A 20,038-nucleotide genomic window follows, 5' to 3' on the forward strand; every position below is an offset into this window, starting at 1 on the left:
CCCAATAATACAGTATCCCAAACTTCAATTGAAGGAGACATATCACCAATCTTCTTAGCTTAGAAGAAACCTTAGCAACAACTTCTTCTACAGACTTCACAAGCCTTAGATGAAATTATACAAAAAAGCTGGTTCAGGTATAAATGTACGTTGCAGAACTGAGAAGGGATTTTGCCCCTTTTGAAGCCTTAGCCTGCACAGGGTTTTTGAAGATGGTATTCTATGACATCAGGAGTGAACACACTCTGATGGTATTGTATTATATCCATTTGAAGAAACGCCACGAGAGATGCATTAACTTGACATTTTATAATATCTTCAACGCAATTCTGATAAAAAAAGAACAATAGCGAGGAAATAAGATAGGAGGGTCGTCTCTAATGGAAACTGCAAGATGAAACTTAGCTTATATAAAGACAACTCTCTTTATTGATGTTTAGAAAATCTCTCAAAACTAAACACAAGCTCTAATCTTGCTCATATGATCAAATCACAACTTTGGTGATCATATATATATAGAATTATGAATTCCTTTTCCTAGTCTTATTACCTTATTACATGTATTACCTTTTCTTAGAACTAGATGACTTCTAATTCCCTTAGGATTACATCAATTTCCTAATCTTATCCTAACCAACTTGTTAGTGACTTTTATGTTGAAGTTAATCCAACATTCTCCCCCTTAAGCTTCAACTGTGCTTGTGAAAAATCTTGTACGTATGATGGTGCTCTCGTCTCCCATGGCTCGGTGTAGACAAGCTCTGATACCAATTAATGGCAACTGCAAGATGAAACTTAGCTTATATAAAGACAACTCTATTTATTGATGTTTTAGAAAATCTCTCAAAACTAAACACAAGCTCTAATCTTGCTCATATGATCAAACCACAACTTTGGTGATCATATATATATAGAACTATGAATTCCTTTTCCTAGTCCTATTACCTTATTACATGTCTTATCTTTTCTTAGAACTAGATGACTTCTAATTCCCTTAGGATTACATCAATTTCCTAATCTTTTCCTAACCAACTTGTTAGTGACTTCTATGTTGAAGTTAATCCAACAGTCTCGTCTCTCATTTTGGTCGACTTCGTATGACCTTACAGACTTGCCTCACTATTGTCGTCATAAAATCTGGTCTTTTTGTAATGGTATCACTGAAATACTACAAGAAAATCAAAAATCCCCAAACACTTAACGAATGCAATTCCAACGGACGAATGGCTCTGTGTTGGTTTTGGATGCAGGCTTAGCCAATTCAGGGGTCCCAAATACGGCCCAAAATCTTAGAGTTTCATCACCTGCTACAGATGCTACAGTGCACCCATCTGGACTCTGAGCCATGAACATAACTCTTGATTCATGACCAGCGAGATCCGCAATTTTAACCATTGATGGATACTTCCATAGGGTCAGTTGGTTTTCTGTAAATCCGTGGGAGCTCAGAAGTTCTCTCTCATTTCTGTTCCACAATAGAGAACAAACTTGCGAACCAGTATCAACAGAATTAAAGCAAGCTCCAGTGTGGCATTCCATAATTTAATACTTCCATCAGCTGCACCTCCACCAGAAGCAAGTAAGTTAGCCTGGAATTGGAACCAAACTACGACTCTAATAACAACAGTGTGATTTGCAAGCCTGTGAAACCACTGAGTAGAAGTATTGGAAGAAGCAACTGATATATCCCAAATATGAATAAGGTTGTCATTCCCACCACTTGCTAATTGTTGTCCTGACGGCGACCATTCCATTCCACACACTTCTTGATCATGTCCTATGTATGTATCTACAATGTGGTTCCTGATTCTTACGTCATTGTTTATTATCAAACCATCCATTCCACCAGTTGAAAGGATGTGCTTGTTCCAATCCATTGCGCAAACTCGAGATTGATGACCACCTCGTAGTGTTCTCAATAGTCTGTGAGATGTACAATCCCATATTTGAACTTCAGAATTGTTCAAACCAAGTGCTAGATGACGCCCATCGGGAGCCCAACTAACACTTTTAATAAGGCCAGTATCTTCGTCAACGGTCATAAGCTCGGTGGTAGATGACTCACAACTTGTTTGTTTGCAACTGAATCGGTGTCTAGGTCTGAGTCAACTCCTGACTCGCTCCGAGTCAGCAGTCAGATTGGAACAAGCACATCCTTTGACAGGATACTCCTAGAAGAATGGAACCCCGAAGAAACTTAAGAAGGCTAAACGGCGTGTGCGCCCGAAGTACAAGAAGTCAATTTTATTGGGAAAGGCTTTCACCCTATATCTGTTAGAAGGAAATCCGAGGAATATGTACAACCTATTGAGAATGAGTAAGGCTCCTTTTATTCAATTATGCAATGAATTCCGAGCCAAAGGACTTTTAGAGGATATCAAGTATATTGAAGTAGAGGAGAAGATGGCAATGTTTCTATACACAATTGGGCACAACTGTAGGAATCATGTGATTTTATATCACTTTCAACATTCGGGTGAAACGGTTAGTATGTATTTTCATGAAATATTGACTGCTATGAAGATTTGGTCTGATGAAGTTTTAGTTCCTCCACCTACTGTCTTTGACAAGCCATTTATAACAAAAAGGCATAAACGTCTCAGAGAAGGTGCTTTCAAAGGTGATCTTGGTACATTGGATGGAATTCTAATTAGTGTGAGCATTCCAGTCGAGAAGAAAACACCGTATAGAGGAAGGGGAAGAGGAGAATGTACCGAGAACGTGCTTGCGATATGTGATTGGGATATGTACTTTTTGTATGTAGTGGTTGGATGGGAAGGCACTGCTCATGACTCGAGAGTGTTGACCGAGGCATTGCGTGATCCATCTTTCAAGTTTCCTTTACCTCCACCAGGTAATATCTCCATTTTAAGTCCCATGTTTCTGCATTGGGTTTGTTTTCTTTACAGAATTTTATTTAGGTTCTTGTGCACTGCGTTCTTATATATTTGAATTACAATGCTCAGCGTGGAAAAGTAATATTGGTTATCCTTATAAGTCAACAGTTGTTGAAATCTGGAGACCCCATTTTAGTAAAAGTATAAGGGTATAGGGTCTTATCCATCTAGTGCACTTTTCAGCTTGCTTTATTCCTATCTGTGTAGGCACTATTGTGTTGTTAAAATGCCTTCTTACTCATTTGAGATGCAAATAGATATCGTTATTGCTTGCATGCCAATACATAATTTTTTAAGTCGTAATGCATTGGATGATTGGATATTCAAAAAATATGAGAATAAGACATTTGATATGAATGAGACACAGGTGGAAGCGGAAACGGAAACGGAAGAAAATGCACCTCGTCTGTTTGGACGATAAGAGAAGATATATATGAACAATTTACGTGATGAGATAGCTAGTCTCTTTTAGATTTTATTTCTTCTTTTATGTTTGTAAGATTGAAATATTTAGATTTTATTGTTTTGTAATGTCTAATATGTTTAATTCCATCAAAAAGGGAAGTTGTTTAGACTGCAATGGGACAATTTGTGATGTTTCAGTAGAGATAACTGTTATGGTTTAAAATGTGCACAAGGGCATTTACTGTCCAAAAAAATCCAGTCAGCTGAGTCAGGTATGACTCACAAAACAAACATATTTTCTGAATCAGACCTTAGTGAGTCAGATCCAGATGAGTCGGGTGATTTAAGTCAGATCCAGACGACTCGGATGAGTTAGCTGCAAACAAACAAGTTTTCAGTCGCATCCCACGAGTGAACAGTGTATCCAAGACCTATAGCAAGCACATTGCTACCGACCCAGTCTAGCAAGTTCAAGTAGTAATCATCGATAATATATGGAGCATCCAAAATCCTATCTGCTATTTGACGAATGGATTTATGGGGCTTTGTTAGTTTTCTACGTTGCACCGTTGAAGTTTCAGAAAATAACAACTCAACAGATTTTGCTGGCTTATTCTTGAATGCAAGAATTCTGGTTCTATTAATGTTCAATACCTCTGCAAGATGCTTTCTGTAAACTTTCTTAGATGGTGTACTCTCAACAGTGTTTTCCTTAACTTTACATCCTTCTGTTAGCATGTAGTGAGCGAAATCGAAATCCATAGCAGATCTATTTGGAATTAGTCTATGACACTGCAGTTTCAATAGGACAAAAAACCAAATCAGATCAACATAACGATACCCTAGAAGTTCAACCACACAGTATCGACAATTTCAAAAGAAACGCATCAGAACCATATAGTGTCTATAATATAAACTGTTATGTATTCCTTGAATAAAGGATTAACAAATTTGTTGGGCATGCTACCTTTGTCTTGACCCAACAGTACATTAGTCTCTTTTGTGAACCTAGGTCAAATATAAAAGGGGTCTATGATTTATAATAGAGAGAGAAAATAATGTTATTATTGACTCTTGAGAGAGTGTGAGGCACAAAAGGAGGCTATGTTCTTGAGAGGGGATTTGGGGGAAACCTTGTAAACTTGTTTGATGATCATATTGGAATCATATCGTCGTCTTTGCAAGTGGATGTAAATCATCTTGATCGAACCACCATAAATCCTTGTGTTGTGTGTGTCCTTGATTTGATTAATTTCATTTCCATTTTCATATCTTAATTGATTTTGCTAGCTAGAGCCATTGGTTATAACATAAACAAACCCTCAAATTCGCAAAACCCATAAAATCCCCCATTTGTAAGAAGAAAAAAACCTGATTTTGCCTAAAACCAACACCCAAAATTGCAACAATCTACTAATCTAATCGAACCCAAAAAAAAGAGTAACCCCGTAATTCAAAATAACAAGGAATCAGAAATTGAAAAATTAGGGTTAGATAGAAACATACGTTTTCTGTAGATTTTCTTCTAAGAAGGATTTGTTGTTGCAATAGATTTCGAGAATTAGACCCTCTCAACGCACTAGAACATCCTCCTCTTGAAGTCATGATGTTAAACACCTGCAAAATAAAACAGACATGAAAAAAAAGACACAGTAATCCTGCAAAAAAAAAGAGGATGAAAAAATCAAGCAAGAAATAACAATAACAATCGAACTAAATGAAACTAAACTGTAAATAATCAAAATTTGTTTTACAGAAAACTGCTATTGCAATTTCTCGAAGCCTCTTCAACAAGAGAGGAAATGCGAAAGTTGTCAGTTGTGGAAAGAAAAACAACCGGCGAGGCTTTGGAATGCGTAACGGCGATATATATACCAAGGTTTGAAAAAACAGGTCACAGTCTAGGTCACGATCACTGGATGTGACCGTTATAACGCATTTTGACAGGTGTGAGCACGTTTAGGGCAAAAATCGCATTAATTAGGAAAAACGCGTTTTTTGTAAGTTATTGTAAAATAACGGGTGTTATAACGGTAAATAGAAAATGAAAAAGAATTATAGTTTGAAATTCCTATCTAACAGTTACGTGCGTGAAAACAGTTATAACGAGTCTAATAACATTGTTATAACGTTTTTATATATTATTATTTTATTCTTTTATTTTTAAAAATTAGTTGTAATTTTTTAATCTTTAATTTAAAATATTAAGAATTGTAAGAAAATATTTTTATATTCTTTTTTATTAAAAAACGGTTATAACTAACGTGAAAACGGGAGAAATGTTGTAAAAAGCTTACGTTAAAATGTTATTTGGATGGGGAAAATGTAAAATTCAATTTTAGAAAAACGGTTATAACTTATGTGAAAACGGTCCTAAAAAACTGCCGTTATTTCCCATTTATCGGCATTATATAGGCGCAGAGTTCGAAGACCCTCATGGCCACGGGATATGGATGTGACCGTTTTAATGGTTTTTTTTTTGTTGGAAAAACCAATGTTTTTCAAACCTTATACTGAAAGATACAGTTTTGCAATTTCTAAATTTAGTACAACTTTTTGGGACCATGACCTTTTTTTTAGGCGACCATGATTTGATTAGGTCACCTTCCTTAATCTTTATGGTTATAGGGTGACCTAAAAGGTGGAGATGACTAAGTTACCTTTTTATTAATTAAATAAATATTTATTTAATTAAAATACTTTCGGGGTGCCTTTTTCATTTAATTATTTTATTTTTTGTTTTGTTTTTTTATTTTATTTTATTTTATTTTATTTCATTTTTCAAATTTTTTAAATAGTTTTTTAAACTTTTTTGTATGTGGTTCAGTTAACTGAATCTAGTAGAAGTTGAAGTTCGACTAAGAGAAAATACATAAAGGTTTTTTAGATTGGAGTTCGGTTAAATAAAAAAATTCTAAAACTTTTGCGAACGCACCGAACTGAAAGTTTGGTTTGCAAAGAATTTTATGAATATAACCTAACCATGTTCAGTGTATGTTCAGATAGGAGTTCGGTTAAATAAAAATTTCTAAGAAAATTGCGAAAGGAACAAACTCAAAGTTCGGTTAGGTACAAAATTTCTAAAACTTTTGCGAACGCACCGAACTATGAGTTCGGTTTGCAAGGAAATTTTTCGTTCTAACCGACGTGTTCTTGGTGTTTAATGTTTCAGGGAATTCGGTTAGAAAACTAGGGTTTTTCTAAACTACTCCTAACCGAACAATACTCTGTAAATAACATTTGAACCCTAATTTGGTGATTTTTAATCGATTTTTTCAATCAAAAACTAATTAAAAGCAATGGGATTGTGAGAAAATACCTCCGAATTTGCATATTCCTAAAGGGTTTGCTAGAAAAATATTTCCGAATTTGTACTTGTCGAACCAAAGCTAATAGAAAAAAATTAAAATAAAATTTGAAGAAAAAAATTTTAAAAAATTAAAAAAAATAAACTTTTTATTTTTTAAAAAAGTAATTTTATTTAAAAAATAATTATTTTTAAAAAAATATTTCAAGTTAAAATAATATAAGGGCATTTAGGTCGTTAACTAAAATATATCGGTAAGGGGTAGCTTTACTTCTAAATGTCCTCCTAAAATTGAAACCAAGGTTTGAAAAGCAGGTCATGACACAGGTTACGACTACTGGGCGTGGTCGTTATAACGCTTTTTGACGGGTGTGAGTACATTTCGGGCAAAAAATCGCGTTATTTAGGGAAAAAACGTGTTTTTTATACGTTATTCTAAATAACGGGCTTTATAACAGTTAAATAGAAAATAAAAAAGATTATGGTTTGAAATTCCTGTCTAACGGTTACAACGTGTGTGAAACGGGTCTAATAACTTGTTATAACGTTTTCTATATATTATTATTTTATTCTTTTATTTTAAAATATTACTTATAGTTCTTTAACTTAAAATATAAAGAATTGTAAGAAAATATTTTAGAAAAAACGTAAAATTCAATTTACAACGTGTATGAAAACGGAAAAACGGTTCTAAAAAACTGTCGTTATTTCCTATTTATCAGCATTATATAGGCATGGAGTTCGTGGACCCTCACGGCCACGATATATGGATGTGACTATTTTAACGGGTGTTTTCTTGAAAAAAAAGGGTATTTTTCAAGAACGAGCAATTGGGGGATATCAAAACTAATTGGGGGATAGAGGAAAAAGACAAAAACTGGATCCAAATATCAAATCGGGGTGACCCCTTATCTAATTATTTTTTTAATTCCTAATCTACCCCTCACTAATTAGGTTTAATGGTTAATTAGAATTAGTAAAATCTTAAGATTTTTTGTTAAATGATTAGTGTGTATTTTATTTTAATTTGGGTGAGTGAGGTGAGAGTAGAAGGAGGGAAAAAAATATTTGAGAGGGGACTTTTTTTTGGTGAAAATGGAGGATATTGTGAAGAAAGAATTGCTGCTAAGAGGTTGAAAATTTGACAAGCCAGCTATAACAAAAAGGCATAAACGTCTCAGAGAAGGTGCTTTCAAAGGTGATCTTGGTGCATTGGATGGCACTCTAATTAGTGTGAGCATTCCAGTCGAAAAGCAAACACCGTATAGAGGAAGGGGAAGAAGAGAATGTACCCAGAACGTGCTTGTGATATGTGATTGGGATATGTACTTTTTGTATGTAGTGGTTGGATGGGAAGGCACTGCTCATGACTCGAGAGTGTTGACCGAGGCAGTGCGTGATCCATATTTCAAGTTTCCTTTACCTCCACCAGGTAATATCTCCATTTTAAGTCCCATTTTTCTGCATTGGGTTTGTTTTCTTTACACAATTTTATTTAGGTTCTTGTGCACTGTGTTCTCATATATTTGAATTACAATGCTCAGCGTGGAAAAGTAATGTTGGTTATCCGTATAAGTGAATAGCTGTTGAAATTTGGAGACCCTATTTTAGTAAAAGTATAAGGGTATAGGGTCTTATCCATCCAGTGCACTTTTCAGCTTGCTTTATTCCTATCTGTGTAGGCACTATTGTGTTGTTAAAATGCCTTCTTACACATTTGAGACGCAAATAGATATCGTTATTGCTTGCACCCCAATACATAATTTTCTAAGTCGTAATGCATTGGATGATTGGATATTCAAAAAATATAAGAATAAGACATTTTATATGAATGAGACACAGGTGGAAGCGGAAACGGAAGAAAATGCACCTCGTCTGTTTGGACGATAAGAGAAGATATATATGAACAATTTACGTGATGAGATAGCTAGTCTCTTTTAGATTTTATTTCTTCTTTTATGTTTGTAAGATTGAAATATTTAGATTTTATTGTTTTGTAATGTCTAATATGTTTAATTCCATCAAAAAGAGAAGTTTTTTAGACTGCAATGGGACAATTTGTGATGTTTCAGTAGAGATAACTGTTATGGTTTAAAATGTGCACAAGGGCATTTACTGTCCAAAAAAATATTTATTCTTTTATAACGTCTTCTATATATTATTATTTTATTCTTTTATTTTAAAATATTACTTATAGTTCTTTAACTTAAAATATAAAGAATTGTAAGAAAATATTTTAGAAAAAACGAAAAATTCAATTTACAATGTGTGTGAAAACGGAAAACCGGTTCTAAAAAACTGCCGTTATTTCCTATTTATAAGCATTATATATGTATGGAGTTTGTGGACCCTCACGGCCACGATATATGGATGTGACTGTTTTAACGGGTGTTTTCTTGAAAAAAATAGGGTATTTTTCAAGAACGAGCAATTGGGGGATATCAAAACTAATTGGGGGATAGAGGAAAAAGACAAAAACTGGATCCAAATATCAAATCGGGGTCACCCCTTATCTAATTATTTTTTTAATTCCTAATCTACCCCTCACTAATTAGGTTTAATGGTTAATTAGAATTAGTAAAATCTTAAGATTTTTTGTTAAATGATTAGTGTGTATTTTATTTGAATTTGGGTGAGTGAGGTGAGAGTAGAAGGAGGGAAAAAATATTTGAGAGGGAACTTTTTTTGGTGAAAATGGAGGATATTGTGAAGAAAGAATTGTTGCTGAGAGGTTGAAAATTTGATTTTTTTTCTTTGAATCCACCATTTTTGCAGCTGAAAAAACTCGGTGCCGGCATGGACGTGGTTTGAATACCATGCCGGAAGCATCCATACCGGCATGGTATTCATACCACCTTCATGCCGGCACCGAGCTTATCCCCCATTTTGAGATTGAAGCCGGCATAATATTCAACCAAAAAACTATGTCGGCACGCTATCCAAGGGGTCCGGAGGGAGGGGGAAGCGCTCCCTAGCAGAGTGAGAGACAGCTCTGGTTTCAGTCCACTGCTGGCACAGTAAGTTGATTTTCGAGCATGCCGGTACTGCTACCGGCATGGCATGATGCTTAAATTTCTATGCCGGCACATGATGTAAAGTATCCAGAAACTTGTTTTTTCACTTGAATACCGGCATTGATAGATTTCTATCGAGCATGCCGGCATTAAGTTACGGCGTTGAATGTTAGTTACCAAGCATGCTGAAACCATTTTCCGGCATGGTCTTCATCACTTCCGGCGATGTAAAAAAAATTATTTCCGGCATTGTATTCATCACTACCGGCATCGTCTTCATCACTTCCGGCATGGTCTTCATCTATACCGGCATGGTCTTCATCACTTCCGACATGGTATTCATCACTTCCGACATGGTCTTCATCACTTCCGACATGATCTTCATCATTTTCGACATGATCTTCATCACTTCCGGCATGATCTTCATCACTTCCGAATGTTAAAAAAAAATCGTTTTCAAAGTGAGGAGCCAGCAGAGAAGGAGAAGAGAATTTAAAAGGGAGTGGGGAAAATCTAGAATTTGAAAGGGAGTGGAGAATATTTAGGTTTCAAAGTCCTAATCCTAAAAAAGATTAATAAGAGGTAAAGATGGAAATGGGGATATGTTATTGTTTTTTGATTTTAAGTTTTTTAATTTTTATTTTGAGGGAAAAGTGTTTTAGTATTTTCGTTTTAAAAAACACCCCTTAGCAGACATCTTTGGTTGGGGGAAGTAATTCATATCCCCAATGTGCGTTCTTTTTCAAACCTTGATTGAAATCATGGTCGCTCAGAAAAAATTATGGTCCCAAAAAATGATTCTAAATTTAAGTTGGGGTTACAACGGGCCAGCCATTAGCAAAGGCCCACTAATATTATACCTCGGGTGCACAAATTCAGCTAAGGGGCACGTAAATGGTCACCTTTGTTTGGCGCTATATTTTTGAATGCCCGTATATGGGTCAAATTAGATACTCTGCATAGGATTTTACTTTTGTTTTTAATTTTATTTTTATTCATGAAGTTCTCTTTTATTAAGAAAAAAATTATTCAATTTCGTTGGTACTATGAGATTGCATTGCATACATCAAAGATGAAGAACAAAAAATATCATGCATCATCATAGATTCATAATATTATTAAGTAAATTGTAATACATGTATGTATTGAATGCATGAAATTAAAAAGTATATTGATGATATTTGAATCTGTCATTTTAGTTTGTTCTAAATTTGTTCTAAAAATGAGTAGTATGCACAAAACATCAGTTTTTGCTGAATCATACACAATCCATTGCGCCAACTCGAAATTGATGACCACTTCGTAGTGTTCTCAATAGTCTGTGAGATGTACAATCCCATATTTGAACTTCAGAATTGTTCAAACCAACTGCTAAATGACGCCCATCAGGAGCCAAGCTAACACTTGTAATAGGGCCAGTATCTTCATCAACAGTCATGAGTTCAGTAGTAGATGATTCGGTCGCATCCCACAAGTAAACAATGTATCCAAGACCTATAGCAAGCACATTGCTACTACCCCAGTCAAGCAAATTCAAGTAGTAATCATCGAGAATATCTAGAGCATCCAGAATCCTTTCTGCTATTTGAGGAATGGATCTATGGGGCTTTGTTAGTTTTGTCTGTCGAACTGCTGAAGCTTCATGGAATAGTAAATCATCAGGTTTTGCTGGCTTATTCTTGAATGCTAGAATTCTTGGTCTATTCAAGCTGCTTTCTGCAAGCTTCACTAGATGGAAAACTCGCAACATTGTTTGCTTTACCTTTTTTACTACATGCTTGCAATGAATCAAAATTGGTACCAGATCGGGTTTGGAATGAATCTGTCACACTGCAGTTTCAAGAAAAGAAAAACCATAATCAAAACAACATATCAACACCCTAAAAATATGATCATACAGTTGTTGATGGTGGTTTTTAGCTTAGGGTCAAAATCGTAAAACCTTGCATCTGACGTCACTCTGCAAGGAAACGGTGCCATGAGTGCTAACCTCTCCACCAGCATATTTATTAATCCATTCAATATATTTACATGAAATTTATCCGGACTGGCGAATGTAACCATCCCAAATATCGGTATGGTATGACGTATTTGTGTTCACTCGCAGCATAGTAGCATGAACCTCCAAGTACCAAAATTAAGGCCATTGCACAAAATGCTCAGACGAAAAACACACTGCATTCTGTAAATAAGGATTTTTGTGGCAACATACAAAATCCAGCCAATTATTTTGATAACTCAAAAAAAACTCATAAACCCGACTAACTTGCAAAAATTAGGGTTTCGCCACCCGCGCAGCACACTAGACCCCTTGGTTGAAACTATGCTTAGCCAAACTAGGCAATTAAATCCGCCACAGCGCACTGGAAGTGTGGCCGCGCCCTAGCTTGCCGGCCCCACTTCCCATCGACTAATCAGGTCTCTCTAAAGCCGCCACGCGCACTAAAAGGGGAGCTACGCCCATGCTTGGCCGCCCCCTCTTTCATTGACCAATTAGGTTGCTCCAAACCCGCCGCAGCCTTAAAAGAGGTTGCCATGCTAAGTTGGTTTCCCAAAAACCCGCGCCAACATGCCAATCGGCATGCCAAGCAGCATGCCAAACCCGCCAAACGTGCATGCCTAACATGCCAAGCAGCATGCCAAACCCGCCAAACGTGCATGCCAGACGCACATGCCAATCGGCGTGCCAAACATGCCAAGAAGCATGCCAAACCCACCAACCGTGCATGCCAGACGCACATGCCAATCAGTGGTGGGATTTGAAAGAACCTACAAACTGACCTGCAAGTGCACAGGATCAATTGTAGTTAGTGATGGGAAGAAAAGGTTTGTCCACAGGGACTTGGAGGGAGCTATTGAAATTTTCTAGCTAGTCTGAGCTAGTGACAGGCAGTGAAGTTAAGAGAAAGACCAAGGCAGTGAGCCAAGGGCAGGGACAGTGAGCAAATAACCAAAGGCAGTGAAAGAGAAGTAAACAAAGAAAATTCAAGAACAATTTAATCAAAACAAAACATGGAAAAGAAATTGTGGATGGGAAGTGCAAGGAGATGGATGAGAATTCCCTTCACCTAGCTAGTTCACCTAGGTTAAGTTTTTGTCATATGTCTAGTTAACCAACCTTACAGCCTTAGCTAACCCCTAGTATTGGCTGTCTGTTTAAGGCACAACCAATCACAGACTAACTAGGCAGTGGCTTACTAACTAATGTAGCTGATTAATTCCTTAGAGCCACCACTGACCCCTAGCATTAGTGGTCTTCTTACAGCACCACTAATCACAAATCAGTTGGGCTTTTAGGAGTCTAATTAGCCTAAGCTATTTTAAGTTCAGCAAAAACCATCCTAATAGCTAACCATCATGGTTCAGTTGTTTTCTCACCCTAGTGGGGAATCAGAACATGTTGCAGTTAGGAGTCTTCATGGTTGTCAAGCATTAAGACTCAAAATAAGAGCATGTGAGTTAAACAGGGGAATTACAGGATCATGTGTAGAAACAATACAAACATACTAATTAACACAAACATAACATGAACAATACAATCACACACAGAACACAACAGGATATTACATTTACACATGAACACAACATTAACAAACAAATGATCATTAACAGAACGTGGTTCTGGACACACTGGCTAACCCAGGCATGTCAATTTCACAACCCATGAATACATATTTATACCCACAGACCCAATTTCCCAAAACTACAAAATTAGGGTTCTTCCCCAAAAATCAGTTGAATTAGGGTTACCTAATTTTTTGAAATTGATCCTTGAAATCGTCGACCCATGCTTTGTAATTGCTCCCTGACCTCTTCTCATGCGCCAATTGCAACTCTAGGTTACCTAATTCATCAGTTTTTCACGCCTAGGGATTCAGGCAGAGAAGCGTGAAAAAGTGAGAAAATAGGGAACTAGAGGGCTAGGGGGGAGATGGGTTTTGGTTGTTGGTCGATAGGGTGATGATGGTGGAGGTGTGGTGGTGGCAGTGGAGGTGAAGAAGGTGGTGGTACGGTTGCAGGGAGAGGTGGTTTTGCAGCAGGGTAAGGTGGAGAAGATGGGTTCAATAGAATGGGAGAAGGGTCTGTTTGTTTGGGGTGTAGGTGCTCGGTCGCTAGGGTGTGAGGCGGGTCCATCAAGAGATGATGTTTCGTGAGATGGGCCGTGGGATGTGAAGCTGGTAGGTGGATCGGATGGTTCCTCCTGATGAGGTTGGTAGCGACCGTCAGATTTTTTGATACAACGAAGTTAACGGTTCTAGATGGGGTTAGGTGTTGTAGTGTAAGGCGGAGATATCAAACGTTGATGAACAGCAAGGGAGCGACCGTTGGATTCAACTCCCATATAATCTGAAGGCTTGGAATTTCAGCGCTGTGGTGCTTGGCAGAGACTTCAGATTTTGATGCTCTACGAAGGAGCGACCGTCGGATGCTTCTGAGAACTGATCTGATGGCTGAGAACGGAGGCGTTTTTGTGTGTAGAAAATGAGGTTGTGCGCACCATTCTTCGCGGCTTCCTTGCGTAATTTCTCCTGGCTTTTCACTACTTTTCTGCTCTTTTCGCTCCGCGACTCATCCGAACTTTATTTATTACCTAAAAATGCAAAATTAATTAATAAAAACATTTATTCTTGAAAACAATGAAAATACAGAATATGGGATAAAATGTAGAATTACTGCACAAAAGATGAGTTAAATGCCAACAAAAAAAGGATAAATATATACAATATTTGGCACTCATCAAATACCCCCAAACCTGAATTTTACTTGTCCTCAAGTAAAACAAAACTAAGGAAATCCTAACTATACCACTGTCGCTGGTCTCTCGAATGCATTTAGCGTATGCACTAAGCCTTTTAAACCACTAAGTGTCCCTAGTGGACGAGTTGAAGTCTCGTGAAGGTTTGCTTAGAACGTACCTACAAAGTTCTAGGTCAAAATATAAGCTCAGATTCCATCAAATGTGACATGTGCAAAACAGTTTAAGCTCACAGCAAAATGGAGATGTCAATCTAGCTATCGAAGGCACAATCCTAGCACTGATAACAAAAAAAGACATGTGATAAGAGTGTAAAGTGTATCTACACATGTGTAAAGAAAGATCTGAAGTTATGACTACTAATCACCAAGAGATAGTTTCTCAGGCTAAGAACTGAGGTCGAAATCTAGCTAGCTGTCCGGACTTTACGAGAATTGTGAATGAGTTGGAGGTATTTCACAATTTCTCGCATTGTACATCAATGGCATACACCCTCCTTGCTTATTACAACGAAACAACAACAGATGACTATTTACATGACTCTTATTTACATTGACTATTCTCTTTTTATTTTTGGAACAAGAGATGATGGAATTGATAAATACTTGATTTTTTTTTTTTTTTTTTTTAAACACAACATATACATCGTGTTTTTTTTTTTTTTTTTTTTTTTTTTTTAAGGAAACACTTTTGATACATAACAAAAAGAAACAAAAATTACATGACACTTTGCAAGAGGTAGCCCTTTTTGATGCACCCAGTTAAATTCGATGGTTGTCTTTCTTAATGTAACCTCCACCTTCTATCCCAACCAACCAAAGAACAAGCTAGTCAAGTTTCGTTCAGTATTCTAAAGTGATTGGCAATCGTAACTTCCTATCAAACACCTTGAAGATCGAGGCCATACATGTATTGGTAGATCGTGCGCGTGCAAATTTCTTATCACAATGTGAATTGTGCTAGAATCAGGGTGCCTAAATATCTAGACTAAGACTCCTAATAAAAATACATATTTGCACAAGAGTCAACATTTCAAGGTAAATGAGCTCCATTTTTATGATTTTGATTTTTTTTTTTATTATTATTATTTATTTTTTTTTTTTTTTTATTTTTTTATTTTTTTGGAATTTTTCAATTTTTTCAAAAAGAAGAAGGAGTTCGTTTTCAATTATAGCAAATTATCATGGCATCTACTCTATACCCCCAAACCTAAACTAAACATTGTCCTCAATGTTTCAAAATATGGAAAGGATTAAAATGCAACATATGGAAAGGGACATGCTGAGTAGAGTAAAAGGAGAGAGAATACCCGATTGTACGGCGAAAGCAGAATTAAAACTCCGTTATTCAAGGCAAAAATCCAACATATTTTAGCCGAGATCATATTGGATTAGCAAAATATATACAAAAGGAACAAAAGGGTTTTTAAAATTTTTATCTACTGGATTATATACAAAAAAATTCACCATACACTAACAATCTAAAGAGTTGAGGATCAACCCAAAAGACAAAGTGTAGACATTTCAACAGCTTCACACAATAATAATATGATAGAAACGCAAGTGAAACTGTGAAACAAAATGAGCTACCCCCAAACCTGGTTTTTTCAACGGATAAAATTTTGGAAACAAAATCTCGCAGTTTTGGGGGTTCATCATGTACAAGGTCTAGCTCAAAGTGAACTGTGCTAGGGACGGGCAAACATGCTAATTCCAACTGTGGTTCCTCAAATGTATTATACTTAGAAGCAAAATAGTCCAAGAGGACTTGGGAAGCACACAGTTCCAAACCTAGGTTGGGCATTCTCAGAAAAATTGGTTTTACAATATTGGTACAAACCAAATCTAGGTTGGGTGGAAGGCCAATAGATGGTGACTCATGTAGGAGAATAGGTGCGTCATTATTAATCAAATCAAAATCTCCTAAATCATCTACACATGTCACATCATGCTCACAATCATCAATCAAATTAGCAAGTTCACACTCAGAATCATCAACATCATCAACAGATTCATTCTCATGCATCGGCAAATCAGGAGAAATATCACAATGTGACCTAGGTAGAGAATCAGACACATCAAATATATTTTCATGCATATTAGTGTCTACAGAAGATTCAACTATTCCTATGTCATGCTCATCTTCACAGAATAATTGTACGAATCCCATGTAAATATCAAAATCATATGAATTACAATGAGTATTAGAAAAAACAACATTCATGAAGGTCGAGGGCGAGAAGCCATATGTTATTGAACCAACAGGTTCCACAATATTTTCATGTTCTTCTAACATATCATCATAATCATCATAATCATCATCATGGTAGCATGCATATTGGTCCTCATTAAAAGTGGTGGTGTCATTAGTCGATTCATGTTCCTCTAAATTAGGTTCATATTCAACATCATTTACATGAATGGGACTAGACACTTCATGAGGGACAACATACATTTCCTCATGAATTTCCTCCTTTTGTAGGTGAAGCAAAATCTGATCTAAATATGCCTGAATTCGTGATGTAGATCTATCGAAGTTTTGCTCACTGAGTCTGAAAGCTTCTGTGGTGGAGTCTAAATTCATGGGAGTACAAAATTCTTCATGTTCAAATTGTGGTGATTGGTACATGTGTGCATGGTCATTAGGGTTTATAAAAGATTGATCGCAACCCTCAAAGGATTGATTACGGTCCCAATGACTACCATTCTCACAATTTATGGGCATTTCATACCTTGGATTTTCTCTAGATTGCCTAAAATTATGCAAAATATGACAATTCTCAACGGTGGTCTAAACTACCACATGCAGGACATGCATAGATTTCAGGTTGCCTAAGAAAATTAGATGTGACAGATTCCTCATGTGATTGCATTTCTAAAGCTGCGATTCGAGCTTCTAATTGATCCACAAGAGATGATTGTGTGAGTGAGGCACTAGCAAAATGTTCATTTTCACGTTGTGGCAAACGATGCATGTGCGAATAGTCAGTAGGGTTCATGTATTGAAGCTCGGGACTTTGAAAATGTCCATAATAATTCCTATAACTATTGACATCATGGTCTGTGGGAGGTTCATAACGTGAAGTTTGTCCATACGCAAGTTCTCTAAGGGATTCGTTGTATTCCCCAACTGTAGAAAAAGATCTAGACATGATTGGGCTCAAAGGCTAAGTAAAGAGTTTACAAAGCTCAAAATTTGGTTTTTAAGGGATTGGACTTTTTGGAAAAATTTGGTTTTGTTGGGAAAAAATTTGGTTTTGGCGGGAGACATTTGGTTTTAATGGGAAAAAATTTTGGTTTTTAATGTGGGAGCAGAATAAAATTTGGTTTTTTGAATTTGGGAGCAAGTAATTTTTTTTTTTTTTTAAATTATCCTATCATAAATTAGCACAACCCATAAAAGAAAATAAAAACAACAATAATAATTACAAACCCATAAAAGAAAGAAAAAGAAGAAAAAGAAAAATTATTACAAGCCCAAATAAAAAAAATAAAGAAAAACAAAAATTATTACAAGCCCACAAATTAAAAATGGAAGCCCACAGGTTGGGTTCTCTTAATGGGTTTAGGCTTACCTTTGAAGCACAGCCCAGCTGTTCAGTTAGGTTGCAAAAGCCCAGTTGGGCTTTGGATCATCCTAAGCTTTGGCTTTTCTGAGGCCCAGTTGGGCTTTGGTTCACCTTCTGCAGCTTACAACCCAGTTGGGCTTTGGTTCACTTTCTTCACCTTCTGCAGCTTACAGCCCAGTTGGGCTTTGGTTCACTTTCTTCACCTTCTGCAGCTTACAGCCCAGCTGGGCTTTGGTTCAGCAAAGCTGCAAGTGCACAGGGTCAGTTGGCCTGGCACCAGGTGCAGCAGCTTTGGTTCAGCAACAGGTGCAACAGCTCACAGGATTCTTGGCCTGGCACCAGCAGGAGCACCACAGCAGCACAAGAGCATCAGCAGCAGCAGGTGGTTCAGTTCAGGGCTTGCAGGCAGGGCAGCAGCAACAAGGGTCAAGTTCTTACAACCCAGCAGCTTGGCAAGCTCAGCAGCAAGGTTAAGAAAGGTCTAGCAACATGCAACAGTTAGCTAGCTAGCTAGCAAAGGATAGCCAGCAACAAGACCTGCACCAGCAAACAAATGCAGAGAACAGCAAACAAAGGTAGAACACAACAAAATCAAAATTAAAAAAAAAAAAAAAACAACAGCGCCGCTAACCGAGTCCCCGGCAGCGGCGCCAAAAACTTGGTGGGATTTGAAAGAACCTACAAACTGACCTGCAAGTGCACAGGATCAATTGTAGTTAGTGATGGGAAGAAAAGGTTTGTCCACAGGGACTTGGAGGGAGCTATTGAAATTTTCTAGCTAGTCTGAGCTAGTGACAGGCAGTGAAGTTAAGAGAAAGACCAAGGCAGTGAGCCAAGGGCAGGGACAGTGAGCAAATAACCAAAGGCAGTGAAAGAGAAGTAAACAAAGAAAATTCAAGAACAATTTAATCAAAACAAAACATGGAAAAGAAATTGTGGATGGGAAGTGCAAGGAGATGGATGAGAATTCCCTTCACCTAGCTAGTTCACCTAGGTTAAGTTTTTGTCATATGTCTAGTTAACCAACCTTACAGCCTTAGCTAACCCCTAGTATTGGCTGTCTGTTTAAGGCACAACCAATCACAGACTAACTAGGCAGTGGCTTACTAACTAATGTAGCTGATTAATTCCTTAGAGCCACCACTGACCCCTAGCATTAGTGGTCTTCTTACAGCACCACTAATCACAAATCAGTTGGGCTTTTAGGAGTCTAATTAGCCTAAGCTATTTTAAGTTCAGCAAAAACCATCCTAATAGCTAACCATCATGGTTCAGTTGTTTTCTCACCCTAGTGGGGAATCAGAACATGTTGCAGTTAGGAGTCTTCATGGTTGTCAAGCATTAAGACTCAAAATAAGAGCATGTGAGTTAAACAAGGGAATTACAGGATCATGTGTAGAAACAATACAAACATACTAATTAACACAAACATAACATGAACAATACAATCACACACAGAACACAACAGGATATTACATTTACACATGAACACAACATTAACAAACAAATGATCATTAACAGAACGTGGTTCTGGACACACTGGCTAACCCAGACATGTCAATTTCACAACCCATGAATACATATTTATACCCACAGACCCAATTTCCCAAAACTACAAAATTAGGGTTCTTCCCCAAAAATCAGTTGAATTAGGGTTACCTAATTTTTTGAAATTGATCCTTGAAATCGTCGACCCATGCTTTGTAATTGCTCCCTGACCTCTTCTCATGCGCCAATTGCAACTCTAGGTTACCTAATTCATCAGTTTTTCACGCCTAGGGATTCAGGCAGAGAAGCGTGAAAAAGTGAGAAAATAGGGAACTAGGGGGCTAGGGGGAGATGGGTTTTGGTTGTTGGTCGATAGGGTGATGATGGTGGAGGTGTGGTGGTGGCAGTGGAGGTGAAGAAGGTGGTGGTACGGTTGCAGGGAGAGGTGGTTTTGCAGCAGGGTAAGGTGGAGAAGATGGGTTCGATAGAATGGGAGAAGGGTCTGTTTGTTTGGGGTGTAGGTGCTCGGTCGCTAGGGTGTGAGGCGGGTCCATCAAGAGATGATGTTTCGTGAGATGGGCCGTGGGATGTGAAGCTGGTAGG

General features: G+C 37.2%; 1 pseudogene; it reads right to left on the reverse strand.

Moving 5' to 3' along the window:
• Positions 1–1,197: 1,197 nt before the first annotated feature.
• LOC113360639 lies at positions 1,198–11,373 on the reverse strand (annotated as a pseudogene).
• Between the last annotated feature and the right edge of the window lie 8,665 nt (positions 11,374–20,038).

Source organism: Papaver somniferum, chromosome 3, assembly GCF_003573695.1.
Source record: "Papaver somniferum cultivar HN1 chromosome 3, ASM357369v1, whole genome shotgun sequence".
In the NCBI taxonomy this organism is placed as follows: Eukaryota; Viridiplantae; Streptophyta; class Magnoliopsida; order Ranunculales; family Papaveraceae; genus Papaver; species Papaver somniferum.